This window comes from Mus caroli, chromosome 4 (genome assembly GCF_900094665.2).
Source record: "Mus caroli chromosome 4, CAROLI_EIJ_v1.1, whole genome shotgun sequence".
In the NCBI taxonomy this organism is placed as follows: domain Eukaryota; kingdom Metazoa; phylum Chordata; class Mammalia; order Rodentia; family Muridae; genus Mus; species Mus caroli.
In genome coordinates, this window is record NC_034573.1 from 27,302,023 (window position 1) to 27,318,149 (window position 16,127).

A 16,127-nucleotide genomic window follows, 5' to 3' on the forward strand; every position below is an offset into this window, starting at 1 on the left:
AGGATAAGGGCCATCTTTTTAGGGCAATGAGAGTCTCTGTCCTTTCAGCAACTGTCAATAGGAAGTTTTCCTCCTTTAATTTGTTGGCATAATGGTCCCTGAAATTCTCCCTGCATTCCTGGGACAACCCTGTCTGTTTGCATGGCCTTCCTCTCTCAGTGGAGCTGTATTCTAGTAAGATGAAGAATTTCAGAGGTGCTGAGAAAGAGTAAGAACTCCTTATGCTGGCCTGGGCATCAAGGCTCACATCTGCATAGACCCAGAACTTGGAAGGTAGACCAGAACTACTGGGAATTGCATGGGAATTAGACCATCTATATGGTCTGTTGCTTCTAGGGTCAACGTTTTTGTGTGTGATTGTTTTATTGTGGAAAATTATAGACAACATAAACATTTATTTTGTTACCTAGTTTTAAGTGTATGATTCAGAGGCAGAAAATGGATTTGTAGTGTTCCACCATCATGACTGCCATCCATGTGTAGGTTGGTTTTCAGCCTGTATGCTTCTGTGTTCCCTTTCTCTCCCTACTGTGGTGGCTGGAATCTCCAGGATCGTGCAGGATGGGAGTGGCCTCAGAAGGAAAGTGTTTTCTGTCTCATCTTGAAGCCCGACCTCAACAGAAGGGTTCATTTTGTTGCACTGTTTTTTCTCAAGATGTCCTTTGCCTTACCAAGAAAACCCTTGATTTCTGAATTGCTGGGTTGGGAATAAAATGTTGTCAAATGCTTTTTCTTTTTTAATAAAGATTTCATTTATTTTTATTTTACATGTATGTATGTTTTGCCTATAGGCACACATATACATAGTGTGTATATATACATATATGTCTGCATATATATGTATATATATATATATGAATATGATACAAATTATGTACATGTCTGAATATTTCTGTGTACTATATGTACCAGTGCTGAAGGAGGCCAGAAGAAGGCATTAGAGTAACTGTCTGGAACTGGAGTTACAGACAGTTGTGAGTCATCATGTGAGTGCTGGGAACTGAACCCAGGTCCTCTGGAAGAATAAGTCCTCTTAAATGCTGGGCCATATTTCTAGCCTCTAAATGCATTTTTCTACATCTGCTGATATGATCATTAAGTCTTTAATCAGTATCCTTTGGGAACTGGCTCCAGGACCTCCAAGGGTACTAAATGCAGATACTTATGACCCATACCAAAAAAAAAAAAAAAGGCATAATACAGGCACACAATCGTCAAACCCTTCTGGTATACTGCAGACTGCCGCTATCTAGACTATAATACCAACGATAAACAGTGCAGATGCTATGTAAATAGTTGCTGTGCTGTTAATGGCACAAATAGAATGCCATGTTCAGTGCATGTTACAAGTACATTTTTTGTGGTTGTTACTACTGTATTTTGAGATAGTGTCTAACTATGTAACACTGGCTGGTCTGGCACTTACTATGTAAACCAGGCTGGCCACCAACTTACAGAGATTTGCCTGCTTCTGCCTACTAAGTACTGGAATTAAATTCATGTGTTGGGGCTGGTGAGATGGCTCAGTGGGTAAGAGCACCCAACTGCTCTTCCGAAGGTCAGGAGTTCAAATCCCAGCAACCACATGGTGGCTCACAACCATCCGTAACGAGATATGACTCCCTCTTCTGGAGTGTCTGAAGACAGCTACAGTGTACTTAGATATAATAATAAATAAATAAATCTTTAAAAAAAAAATTCATGTGTCACCATAGCCAGCTTCAATTTCTTTTTCTCATTTCCTCTATGTTCTCTTAAACTTTTTACAAATAAATGAAGATACTACAAGGCTTAAAGTCTCATCTAGAGATGAGGATAATTTATAGTTTCAAACAGTGTTTCCACCTTCAGTAGGCTGAATCCACAGATGTGGATCCTGAGAATAAGAAGGGACAACTATACAGTTTAGTCTGTCATGAACCAAGTGTCTGGGGCTCCCCCAGAATCCAGACGCTGACGCTCTTTAGCCCTGAGTGCAATAGTGTATGCAGACGGGACCTCTGCGGGGTAAGTGATATCAGATGAGGTCTTCAGGTAGGTCAATGGTATCAGCAGCCTTTGAAGAACGGAGACTTCCCACTCTGCTCTGAGCTTGTGAGGACAGAGAGAAGGTGACCATCTACAAGGCAGAAAGAGCCCTCACCAGGAACCAAATCCACAGTTACCTCGATCTTCACATCACCCTCAATGGAGAGAAACAGCTCTTTTGTTTCACAGTACAAACATGGCCTGACTAGAACCCCTGGGGCTTTGTAGTCTATCCTTCTACTGACAGGCCTGCAAGCTTGAAGTAAACTCTTGATCGCTGTATAGGATTCTCTTTCCATATCGCTGTTTTCGATAGAGACAGGGGCTATACACAAACCAGGCTTAACCACCACCCATTCAACCACATACCCTATATCATTGACTTAGAACAGCCTAAAACATACAACAGCTAACCGGGAGAAGCAATGCGCCTGCTGAGGAAGGAATTTCAGCCTCTAAACATGCTCCTCAATCTATTTTCTGAGGTTGCCACAGATGTAAAGAAGGAAGACAGAACAAAGAAGGTCTCTGAGAACTCCTCAGCACCCACCCACAACCACCACCACCACTACCACCACCACCACCACCACACCCACCACACCCACCCACCCCATCAGTTCTGGCCAGACGCCCCCAGGGCAGCTCAGAGCTGGGGAGGCAGTGTTCCTCTTGGCATCTTTATTGTCTAACACCTGCCAAGCACAAGTTGGCAGGTTGCTGCTTTGGGAATCTTACAGTGTGCTCAGGATTGGCTTACATTTGTTCAGAAAGGTACAAGTACTAGGGAGGACTTTAAAATTGTGACACTCGGGCTGGTGAGATGGCTCAGTGGGTAAGAGCACCTGACTGCTCTTCCGAAGGTCCAGAGTTCAAATCCCAGCAACCACATGGTGGCTCACAACCATCCGCAATGAGATCTGGCGCCCTCTTCTGGAGTGTCTGAAGACAGCTACCGTGTACTTATATATAATAATAAATAAATCTTTAAAAAAAAATAATAATAATAAAATTGTGACACTCAAACTGAGCCACAACATGTAACGTAACATGTAGAGTAGTTAGGACCCATCAGGCACATTGCTGAAACGGCTCAGTTTAAAGGGGCTCACCATGCAACTTAGCAACCTGAGTTGGCTCCTGGAAAGGTTGGAGAAGAGGACAGGATTGGTAGGGGCTGGAGAGATGGCTCAGTGGTTAAGAGCACTGACTGCTCTTCCAGAGGTCCTGACTTCAATTCCCAGCAACCACATGGTGGCTCACAACCATCTGTAATGGGACCCGATGCCCTCTTCTGGTGTGTCTGAAGACAGCTACAGTGTACTCAGAAACACTAAAATAATAAATCTTTAAAAAAAAAAAAGGGATAGAATCGGTAAAGTTATCGTCTGACCTTCACATACATGCCGTGACACCCATCACTGCCCACCCCCCACATCATGAATTTGCCCACAAGAAATAAATAAAGCATTTAAAGACCTGTTGCTTGGGAGTTTAGGACCTACATGGTTTGGGGGAATTGCATGGTACTTCTTGAGGCTACTGAACACTTAGATGTGTAGATGGAGGCTTTCTATGCAGTCTTCTGAGGCAGTGACTTAACACTGTGGAGAGGAGATGCATGGCCTCCTACGGAACACCAAGGCAGTAGCTCATCTCTCGACCAGGCCTGTCCAGAGCTGGAAAGCAAACAAGGCCACCTCCAGCCCCACAGAGTGCCACTTAACTAAGCTCTACTACTACTGAGGGTACCCAGCCCAGAAAAGCCAAGGAGGGTCCATTTCCTAGGTCCTGGGGCTTGTTCTCCTCAGTCACAGTACAGCTCTTCAAAGGCCCAGGCAGAGGGTTAAGCCAGCCCCTTCATGTAAATTCTTACAGCATACCCCCAATTTGAGCGGTCCTCATCCAGTCTAAGAGGTCATCATCTCTCTCTCCTCCCTCTAGAGAGCATCTCCTGAAGGTGTGTAAATACCTTTGCTAGAAGCACGAGTCCCCTTGATGTCTGCATTATCAGGAGCCTTAGAAGAGTAAGGGAGTGGTTATCATTCCATTACTGACCAGATACTCTTCTGGGCTTTTTCCCATAGGCAAGCTACATAAGAATTCACAGTACATACTGCACTACCATGACTGAAGCATCTATAAGGGCATTGGGCATTCAGCATATCGGTATTTCGTGTTATTTGTCAAGCTCCACAGACTGTGTAATCCATGCACATAGAAGAGAAGTTTCCAGAGCACAGTGTATTCTCCTCCTGAATGCTTGGGAATCCCCCAAGCCCGGGCCATATCCCAGAGTCTCTTGAATCATACCTGGCCCAGCCTTTTTTTAAAGGCTGTCCAAATGTTCCTACCTGCAGCCAATCTGGAGAACCACTGACCCAAAGGAAATTCTGAGGACAATGAACTCCAGTGGGGACACGGTCATCATACTGATTGTAACTATGTCTTGTTTTGTTTTGTTTTTGTTGTTTGTTTTTCGAGACAGGGTTTCTCTGTGTAGCCCTGGCTGTCCTGGAACTCACTTTGTAAACCAGGCTGGCCTCGCACTCAGAAATCCACCTGCCTCTGCCTCCTGAGTGCTGGGATTAAAGGCGTGAGCCACCACGCCCGGCTGATTGTAACTATGTCAACTGAGCCTTTTCCTCCTATGTAAGCACTGTGCCTGGATTACCTCACTTCACTGAAGGACTCCCGGCTACTTCACACACAGGAAGTGAAGGCTTGAGAAGGTTAGCAAGCTCGCCAGGCTCACAGAGAAGGTGATGTGATTCCTTTTCTGCATGCTTAATAGAAATTGGGAAAGACTTTCAGATGGGTAACAAACACTGTAGACCCCAGCCCACGCCCCATGTGGGCACAGGAAGCAGTTCTGCTTTCCAGTTGTAAATAGATGGCAAAGAGGGAAAAAGAGAGGTGGGACCAGCATCCATTTTTCTCTCAGCCTATCCCCCTGGCTCTTCTAGTCCCAGAGGAAATGCTATGGACTCAGGCTGAACTGAAGAGAAACAGGGGTCAGAGGTCAGACTGTCTATAGTAGCTCCACAAGAGAATGCTAGGAACGTAAGATGAGTTCAAATGTAGGGAAAGGAGGAACCTTCAAAGAGAGAGCCCAGAGTTCTCACACACAGTGCTGGGGACGTCCGTTGGCACAGCACATTGAACAACTGGCTCTGGCTGTCAAAATCACAAGGACACACAGTGTCCTTCTGGCCCAGCAGTCCCACTTGGAGAAATTTACCCTGCATAGAAGCACATTATGCAACATGACCTCAAAGTTAGTTAGTGCAGCATCATTAGCAAAAGCAGAAGATTGGCATAATCTATGCATCCACCAACAGGGGATCAGACACCCCAATTATGGCTTCACCATGGATTATTGAATAAGCCACCAGGCATGGTGGTGTACACCTTTAATCCCAGCACTCTAGAGACAGAAACGGGCAGCTCTCTATGACTTCCAGACCAGCCAAGACTACATACTGAGAACTTGTTTGTCTTGAAAAAGACAGAACAGGGGCTGGTGAGATGGCTCAGTGGGTAAGAGCACCCGACTGCTCTTCTAAAGGTCCAGAGTTCAAATCCCAGCAACCACATGGTGGCTCACAACCATCTTTAACGAGATCTGGCGCCCTCTTCTGGGGTGTCTGAAGACAGCTACAGTGTACTTACATATAATAAATAAATAAATCTTAAAAAAAAAAAAAAAGAAAAAGACAGAACAATTTTAAAAAGTGGGTGGGGATGGGGAACTGGGGGTGGAAGAGACGTGTCAGCAGTTAAGAACACTGGCTGCTCTTCCAGAGGACCTGGGTTCAATTCCCAGTACCCACATGGCAGCTCACAACTGTCTGTAACTCCAGTTCCAGAAAATCTGGCACCCTTGCACAGACATACATGCAGGCAAAACATCAATGCACATAAAAATAAATAAATCAATCTCTTTTTATAAAGGGAGGGCTGGGGGGGGAAGAGGGAATATATAATACCCTACAATTTGTATAAAATGGAAAATGTATACAGTTTGCATGTCTGTGTGTGGAATGTCTGAGGAGGGGAATTATAAGAAACGAGAAACATTGGGAGAGAAGCTAATGAGAGACAGGGCAGGACAAAGACTAGCCAATGAGTGTGTAGATCATTACCTCTTAAAGATGGAAATAATTCGGGTTTTTTTGGTGTGGGGGAGGGGTGGTTCTGGGGGGTTGAATTTAGTGTCACATGCATGTAAATATTCTCCAAATGAGCCCTCCCCAGACCTGTTTTTATTCTGTATTCATGAAAAGATTATTAGTTAATTTACTTATTTTATACATTTGAGTACTTTATCTGTATATAGATCTGGATGCCAGAAGAGAGCATTGGATCCCATTACAGATGGTTGTGAGCCACCATGTGATTGTTGGGAATTGAACTCAGGACCTTTAGAAGAGCAGCTAGTGCTCTTAACCACTGAACTAACTCTCCAACATGCTCTTACCCTGTAATTTAAAATAACATCTTACTAAGGTGCCCAGGCTAGCTTTGAACTTAGTCTGTAGTCCAAGCTAGCCCTGAACTTGTCACTTTGTTACTTCAACATTGTGAATAGCTGGGATTACATGTGTACAATACCAGGTACAGCTTTAAAATGCTTTTTTAGGATGCTTGTTTACCAAGCCTGATAACTTAAGTTCAATCAGTGGAAGCAACATGGAGAGACCACTGTTCTCTGAAAGCTGCCCTTTGATCTCTACTCATACACATGTAGCCTGTGTATACACACACACACACACACACACACATCACACACATCATACACATACATGTAACTTATACAATAAATAAAAAGATTTTCCTTAAATACATTCTTAAAGTTCTAAAAGTGTGTTATACATAGCACACGTTCTCAATGAAAGATTGTATCTAACCATTAACCTATAGCTACATAGTCCCCACTATCCACTCCCACCCCATCCCACCCCAGAGATCAGAAGCTTCAAGAAAATGCATACAAGCCAATGGGCTGGCAAACAAGGCTCTGACACAAATATTGAAAATAAGTTCCATCATGAAACATAAACCCCTGACCTGAAATGGACCCGAGCCCCACCTGGAAAAGGTGCCTTCTTACTGGCGTGGCCCGGCAGGCCTACAAGTCAAGGGCAGCTTGGTTTACACGTACTGTGCCTGTGCAGTTACTAATATAAACCTATAGTGGTCAGTTACTCTAACAAATACTTCAGATAGTCAACTTAGAAAGAAAAAAAGGTGAATTTTTACTCACAGTTTTGAAGATTCCAGACTATGGTTAGAGGAGGTCATTGGACCACAGAGCCTGACAGAGTGAAACCACTTATCTGTGGCCACTGAACAAAAGACAGGAAGGTGAAGAGTTAGGGCCCACTACCCCCTTGGGGCATGTCACCAATGACTTTAGACTTCCTAGCAGACCCCACTGTGAGGGCTAAAGGTATGTTCTAAGTTTTAATTACTGTGCTTAAGAGATCTATAAAACAAAATGTCTCCAACGTATAAGCCCCACCTGGCCAAGGGCAGATGACCTTCTGGGATGCTGGGAGCGGGTTTTCAGATAAGATAACAAGCCACATGTTTTCACTTCTGTAAACAAGGCTGGTTGTCCCAGCTGCACAGGATGGACTTGAGCACATACACACGCCCAGATGGCAGGTACACAGGCAGGAAGGATGGAGCCTGCTGAGCTCCGCCTTTTTCCAGTACCAGACTAATGTAATTAACTCATGGCCATTCTCTAGGAATTATGGGCCTGGCCAGGGTGCATTGCATTAGCCAGTATTTAATAAAGCTTGCTTCAAATTTGGCTCGAAATTTGTGGTACTGGCTTTCTGCTCACCTGGTGGGATTAACATCACCTCTTCACAGCCAGAGACCAGAGATCAGATCTTTTATAGCATGGGTTTCTGGGAGACTCACCCAAACGGTAACAAAGTCCTTCATCCACAGAGATGTCCCTGCTTTAGGAGAAAGATAGCACGCCTCTCATCTACAGTCACTGGTCTCTTGCAAAGCACCACCAGACTTTCACCCTGATAATGCCTCTCCGAGCGCTGACCCCTAAGCATCCTCAGGCACTTTTGCTCTCTTGCCCCTTCCTGGCTAGTTACCTCTACTCTGACCCCTCTCTGTCCAGCTAAGGCTCTGGGTGCCTGTGATCATGACTTTACTTGGCATGTGCAGATGTGAAAGAGCTGAGATGATGTCACCTGGAATAGACTGGGCGCTTAACACTTAAGTGAAGATACTATCCGCTCTGGTATCATAAATCAGAGAGAAACCCATATGAAGACAAAGGAGGGGGATGGGTGTCACCCCTGCAAGCCAAGGACCACCAACTACTGCAGAGATGGCTCAGAGGTTAAGAGCACTGACTGCTCTTCCAGAGGTCCTGAGTTCAAATCCCAGCAACCACATGGTGACTCACAACCACCTGTAATGGGATCCGATGCCCTCTTCTGGTGACTCTGAAGACAGTTACAATGTACTCATTACATATAAGAAAGAGAGAGAGAGAGAGAGAAAGAGAGAGAAAGAAAGAAGCAGGAATAGTCCACCCCCAGGTTCAGACGACACAGCCTGCAACAGCTTGCTCTCACTCTCTAGCTGCCAAAAGTCTCAAACAGGCATTTCCCTAGTGCAGGTGCCCTGTCGCTGGGAGCTTGTTATAGCTGCTATGGGAAGCCTGTAGAGTCTGTGTCTTTAACTTATTCCCCAAATCTCTCCGCAAGCTGGTTAAGTTAGTGTGTCCCTCTAGTGGGATCGTTATAATTTTAACAGATTCCCATTGTGCTCCAGGGATTTTCTAGGAATTTGCTCAGTCGAGATCGCCTATGTCTGGAAGACACATCCAAGTGCGCACACCGCAGCATACCATGAAGAACAGCAAATAATCGGCCTCCACAGGAGGCAGCTGCTCAAATGGTTCCAGTTTAACCACATAATGGCAGATTCAGGGCCATTTCACCAAGGAAGTAGATCCACACAGTAAAGCTCTTAAATAGCCCATAAAGAGTCACTTTGGTGAGTATGGGCCCATTTACATTTCTAAGTGATTTAGACCTGCTTTTACTTGCATACATATTTTTGGAGACACACACAAATATTTCCTGGTTTTGGGAGCAGGACTCACGGGAAGATAATACAGGGAGGAGAAAAGAGAGACAGGGGAAGGAAGGCGGCAAGCTGGCGGCTTATGGTATGCCAGGCATCATCCTCAATGCTTTCTGTGGACTCTTCTTCCTCTAGCCCCTTCCTCCACCACCACCACCACCACACTTGCTACATGCACTGTTGTTACAGACAGTAGGCTACAGATAGATACAGTGTATGCACAGGCATAACACCAAGGAATGGCGGGTGTAAGGCCCCGGCAGGGTCACATGGGTATAACTAGGGGCAAGGACAGAAACCCAGGCTGCCACCTCGGAGCTGGCATCTAGTTTCTGATTTTGTATCACCCGAAGATGTCCTTTTGTATTGAGGACACACAAGCCTGCAGCTGCAGAGCTTCTTTAAGAAGCTGTCAGGTGGCCCTGTGAACACTGTCCCTCCCCCTCAGGAGCACCTGGGACAACTCCCTGTGCACAGCCTCCTGGGTTCTAAATCTTCTCTTTTGGTTGGGACTCACAGCAAAGCTCAAAATGACCTTGAACCTGCTCTTTCTTTCTTTCTTTGAGTTGAAAATGCATTTCTTTTTCCTTATACAATGTATTCTGACCAGTTTCTCCTCCCTCACCTCCCACTTCCTCCCCACAAGCCCACCCTCGGGGTTTTTTCTTTATTTACAAAACAAACAAAAAAAAAAACAGACTAGGACAAAGAAAAAAAAAAAAAAAAAAAAAAAAAAAAAAAACAGACTAGGACAAAAAAAAAAAAAAAAAAACAAAAGCACAAGAACACCCATGCAGAGACACCCATACACACACAGAAAGCTCATTTAAAAAATAATAAAATCAGAAACCATAATATATAAGCAAGAGCCCAGAAAGGTTTAAAAAAAAAATGCACACGTTTCATGAGACAAGACAAATAAACAAAACCTCCAAAAATATCATTGACTTTTTTGGTTTTTTTCTTTTTTTCTTTTTTCAGTGGGCCATACACTGCTGCGCACAGTGTGGTTTGTGTTCCTGTCAGACTACACTGGAGAAAACTAACTTTTCTTTTGTGTGGTTGTCAACTGGAGCCAGCTTCTGGGCTAGAGATGGCGCCAAGCCTCCTCTTGGCACCGAGACCCCATCTGGCTTAGCCATGCAGGCCCTGTGCACGCAGCCACAGCCTCTGTGAGCTCGCCTGTGCATCGGACTGCTGTGTTCAGGCCTGAGTCCTTGGTGTCCTCCGCCCCCTCTGGCTCTCACACTCTTTCTGCCTCTTCTTCTACAGAGTTCCTTGAGCCCTGAGGGGAGGAATTTAATGGAGACATCCCATTTAGGACTGACCAGCCAGTCCAAGGTCTCTCACTCTCTGCACCTTGTGTAACCGCTGATCTGCTTGCTATCTTCAGAGTGCTGGAGTTACAGCTGTGCCCCAACCCCACCCCCAAGCTGGTTTCTGTTTCTTAGTCATCTAATCCCTATTCTATTATCCAGGGCCAGTGATTTTCATTAAGTGATAAATGTTCACTTGTGAATGAAGTTTTATTTTCTTCTCAATTGAGGATTCACTAAATAACTTTATCTGGATACTTTTAGAGGAAGAGAAAACCACAGCATCCCAGAAAGAGCGTCTTAACTTCACAGAAAGCTATAGCCTACCCTACAGTTCCCCGTTGCTTTTAACACTAAGCCTACAGTCCATGCCTAGCATCAGGAGCAATTTGCAGAGGGTTTATCCAGGCAACAGAATACCTGTGGATGCTAAGCTAATAAAATGACGCCTCAGGTGGAGATTCTTCTTACGTGAGGTAACTCTGGGGAGAACTCGAACATTTATAATGCCAAGACTTTCTCAAAAGAAAACAAACAGCTTTGTGTTTTCTAAGAGGCATCTCCTATAGCATCAGTACCGGCAACTGGAAAGACATCAAGAAGAAATTCAGGAGGGAGCATGAGTGGCCAGCCCACTGAGGGTGGCAAGTGGAGAGCCACCAGGAGCCAAGAAGGAAACAGAATGGCTACAGGATGGCACACAGGGCTGCCACGTACTACAAAAGGGACCTGAAGAACAGTAACAGGCTCCAGCTGGGGACACAGGCACCAATGTGGCCGTGAAGGCAGCCTGGAGTTCAAGGCCAATCATAGCCACACTGGGAGTTGGTTTCAGGCCAGTCAGGGCTACACTGTGAGACCTTGTCTCAAAGGAGAGAGAGAGAGAGAGAGAGTTCCATGTGCTCAGGCAGGGACTGAGTTCTGTGCTTAATGAGAACATAGCTTCCATTTGGAGAAATGAACAAAGGTCTAGAAGTGGCTGGTGGCAACCGCTGGGCCATGGGGACACTGAAACTCACACCTACAAATGGTTAAGATGTGAATCTGTTTTTTTGCCGGGGTGAGTACTGACAACTTAAATTATTTGACCTACCTTTAAACATGAAGCTGGTCAACTGATTAATACCACACATATATTCTAAGAATGTGGAACCGAGCAGGTAGGGAGGGAAAGGCTAGGAGATATGAAAGTCATTTCTGAAGACACCATGGGAAGGGAAAAGTCCCTCGGCCCTAGGCCTGGTTCTCCTGTCCTGCAATTAGAGTCAGCACACTTCAGACACTGATCTGCCCCAAGGCACGGTTCTCCAAAAGAAGTCTCAGACAGAGGCGGCAAAGACAGTAAATAAACTGTTTACCTGGGGCCAAAATGGTGTATTTTAGCATTGAGTTTTTGGCATTCTTCTCATTCTAAATCTAAACACCACCCTTCATAAAGCTTACAGTTTTGCTTACAAAAGGAAAAAAATCTTTAACCTTTAAACCTTGTCATAAATGATACTGAGCCGTGTAGCTTAGAAAGACTCAGGATGGAGACACTGAAGACGGTCTCCTTTGAGAAGCCCACACCCACACTCAGATCTCTTATTCTTTTCCTGTGCATCTTTCTGCTCAGCCATGTGCTTAAGATATAGATTATTCTTTCAATAAAGTCTGCTGCTAACTGGCTCCTCCTGAGAGTCTGTCCTGTATGTTGAAGCCAGAGCCCTGTGTTTGTCTGAGGTGCTCAGCTGACATGGAACCGGGATGCCTCTAGCAGGCTCTGGAGACATGACTTGGTGGTTAAGAACACTGGTTGCTCTTCTGTTCAATTCCCAGCACCTCATGGGAAACTTCCGCCACCTGTAACTTGAGTGCCAGGGGATCTGACACCCACTTGTAGCCTCCTCAGGCACTACATGCAGGGAAGCATACAGACACACAGACGCACGTGCAGGCAAAATACCCATGCACATAAAATATAGCTTTTAAATTCCTTGTGCCCCCACCCCTTTTTTTCTTTTTCTTTTAGAGACAGGGTTTCTCTGCATAGCCCTGGCTGTCCTAGAACTTACTCTGTTGACCAGGACTGTCCCTGCTTCCAAAGTGCTAGGATTAAAAGTATGTATAAACACCATCAGTGTGCGTAAGTTTTACTTTTGTAAAGATATCTAAAATGATCCCTGGTTTATGGTGATTTGACTTACGATTCTTCAACACTGATTAAAAAAAAAACAGTAATGACACATTCACCAGAAATCATTTTGAATTTTGATTTTTTTTTTCCTTCCACAAGGCTAGAAACACGCAGTATGGAACCCTCTTGAGATGCTGGGCATGGAACAGCAAGTCACAACTCTCAGTTTCCAACAGGATCGGAAAGAGAGCAGAGGCTATACCGAGGGTACAGTCCTACTAAGCTGAGACTAGTCCTACTAAGCTGAGGGTAGGTGTAGAAAATGCATTTCACCTTACAACATTTTCAAACTCTGATGGTTTTATGGGGACATGGCTCCACTGGAAGTCAAAGATTATTTGCAAAGACAAGTAAACGATGTGACCAAGCATGGTGGCGCATTCCTGTAATGCCCCTGCTTGGAAAGTTGGGGGCCAGACAGCTGCCCATGTGTTCAAGGCCAGCCTAAGCTATGGTACCGAGACAGTGTCATCACAGACAAACAACAGGGTGAGTAAGCACAGGTGAAGTAGGAAATGGGACCCTCAAACATTCTGGTGGGAATGGGAAATTGTAAACCAGCTTTGAAACCAGGCATGGCATTTTGTTACAGTGTGAAACATATTTATCATGTGACTCAGCAAATCTCCCTGATATTCACTGTAGTGGCTATTCCTGGTTGTCAACTTGACTATATTTGGAATGAACTACAATCCAGAATTGGGAGGTTCACCAGTGACCCTTATCTGGAGGCTTGGAGATAGAAGTTTCTGATCTGGATCTTGGTATGGAGATCTTGAGGCATAGTGGCTATGGATTCCAGAAGATTAAATCTCCGAGTTCAAGGTCATCTGGGATTAATGGTGTGGTGGAACACACCTTTAATCTGGGCTACACCTTCTGCTGGAGACCACGTAAGGAAGAAGGGAGTCTCGCTCTCGCTCCTTCGCCTGCTTGCTGTGTGAGACTGAGTAACTGCTAGATCCTTGGACTTCCATTCACAGCTGCGACTGAACCATTGTTGGGAATTGGGCTGCAGACTGTAAGTCATCAGTAAATTCCTTTATTATATAGAGACTATCCATAAGTTCTGTGACTCTAGAGAACACTGACTAATATATTCACCCACCATAGATGCAAACTCTGCCCACACAAATGTGTATGCCGATGCTCACGGCTGTGGCGGAGTTTTAATAATAGCCCTAAACTAGAAGCAGCCGGAAACGTCCATCAACTGGCGGAAGGACAGTCGTGATCCCCCTTTATCCACCATCTCACTCCCTATAATAACCCATTGTCAGGGCCCATTTCACAATCTGAAATGGAAAATGGAAAATTCAAGAGATAAAGGAATCTGGAGTCTGAAATTGCATGCAGTTCTGAGCAATGCTGCCCCCCAGCCATCCCGCCAGGGATGTTAATCACCCCTTTGTCCAGTGTGTCTGTCTGTGTCCTCCACCCTTCCTACCTGCAGATACTATGTATTTCTATGTGTGCTTACTATGCATCATTATTCAGTCACAAAAAGGAATGAAGTACTCACTGCAACATGAATAACTCTTGATAACTCTATTCTACAGGCAGGTAATCAGGACAGAAGACCATTTGCTGTGTGTCTAGTTAGGGTTCCTATTGCTGTGACAAAACACCAGGACTAAAAAGCCAGTTAGGAGAAAAGAATTTACACTTTCATATCACTGTTCATTATCAGAGGAAATCAGGACAAGAACTCTAACAGGGCAGGAACCTGGAGGCAGGAACTGATGCAGAGGCCCTGCAGGGGTACTGCTTAGTGGCTTGCTTGCATGGCTTGCTCAGCCTGCTTCCTTAAAAAACCCAGGACCAGCTGGGCAGTGGTGGCACACGCCTTGGGAGCACTTGGGAGGCAGAGGCAGGCATATTTCTGAGTTCGAGGCCAGTCTGGTCTACAGAGTGAGTTCCAGGACAGCCAGGGCTACACAGAGAAACCCTGTCTCAGAAGAAAAAAAGAAAGAAAGATAAAAAAAAAAAGAGAAAATGCCCTACATTTTCTTACCCATAGCCCATCTTATGGAAGCATTTTCTCAACAAAGCCTCCCTCCTCTGATGACTCTAGCTTGTGTCACGTTGGCATAAAATTAACCAGGTCACCCATAATTCCATTTCTTTGTAATATCTAAAAAAGGAAAACCCATAAGCAAACAGGAGGTCGATGATCACTGAGAGCTGGGGTGAGGTTAAGTGGATAGATAACCTTTTCCAGGACGCGGTTGCATTGGTCTGCTCAGGCAGCCACATCAGAAATGCATCTTCCCCAAGGAAGTCCAAGATGAGGGCACAAACATGGACGGGTCCTGGTGAATTCTTCCTCTAGCTTGCTGAGGACAACTTCTCACTGTGTGCTCAAGGGGCAGGAACTCAGATGCAGGAGTGACTGAGACGGCTGAAGGGGGTGGGGGGTTGCTCAATCCTAGCAGCGGCAACGGCTGCACGATAGTGTGAGCATTCTGCAAATTTCTGATTAGATTAATCTTGGGGCATGTAAAATATGCCACAAAAAAGCTGTGGATAAAAAACAAAAAGCAGCCGGGTGTGGTGGCGCATGCCTTTAATCCCAGCACTCAGGAGGCAGAGGCAGGCAGATCTCTGAGTTTGAGGCCAGCCTGGTCTACAGAGTGAGTTCCAGGACAGCCAGGGCTATACAGAGAAACCCTGTCTCAAAAAACCAAAAACAAACAAACAAAAAACCAAAAAACACACAAAAAACCAAAGCAATGAATGAGGTCTATTTAAAACATAAAATGAAATAGCAGCCTGTGTGGCTTTGACCAAGTTATTTTTATTATAACAGCCCCGAAAGGTTGATATTATTCTTGTATCATAGGTAGGGAAACTGAGGCTTAGAAAAGTTAAGCTAGTCACAGAGTTTGCAAACACAGCAGAGTCGAGTCCGAACCTGGTTTACCTGCTAACCTTTGCTGGGTAGCACCTCCTGGGCTGGCCACAGGAGGTGGCAGTTCATGATCCTGAATGCTAGCCACAAACTACACTTGTAGATCTCTGGGGTGCCATGGACAACTGACAAGACTTTCTCTCTCAAGACCAGTATTCAGTGCAGAGGGACTGAGACTGACGGCTGACCAACATCTGGCCCAGAACGTCAGGTCCTAAGAGCTGATGCCATGTGAAAAGAATGAAACCGTATCTCCATCTGTGAGGCTCTCTGGAGCGGAAGGCGGGAAAGCACGGGACCAAGGCACCAAGGATGTAAGCGACATTTCCACCTGGACAGAAATGTCTTTAGGATGAGAAGAAAAAATTCTCCAGGGGGCTTCACGGTACTCACGGCAGCACTGGAAGCCGGATACAGGTGGATCTGTATTAATTCAACATTGAAGGGCCTGACTTACTTTATTTTTTGCTAATTTTTGAGACTATCTATGTAGTCCAGGCTGTCTTCAAACTTAAGATCTCCCAAATGCTGGCACAAATACACCTAGCCCAGGACCTACCTTTCTTGGGGT

The 16,127-nt window shown here is 45.1% G+C and overlaps 1 protein-coding gene across 6 annotated transcripts in view; it reads right to left on the reverse strand.

Annotated features, from left to right (window-relative positions):
* Positions 1-16,127, reverse strand: part of Ankrd6 (ankyrin repeat domain 6) — a 148,098-nt gene that overhangs the window by 41,151 nt on the left and 90,820 nt on the right. The window lies entirely within an intron of this gene.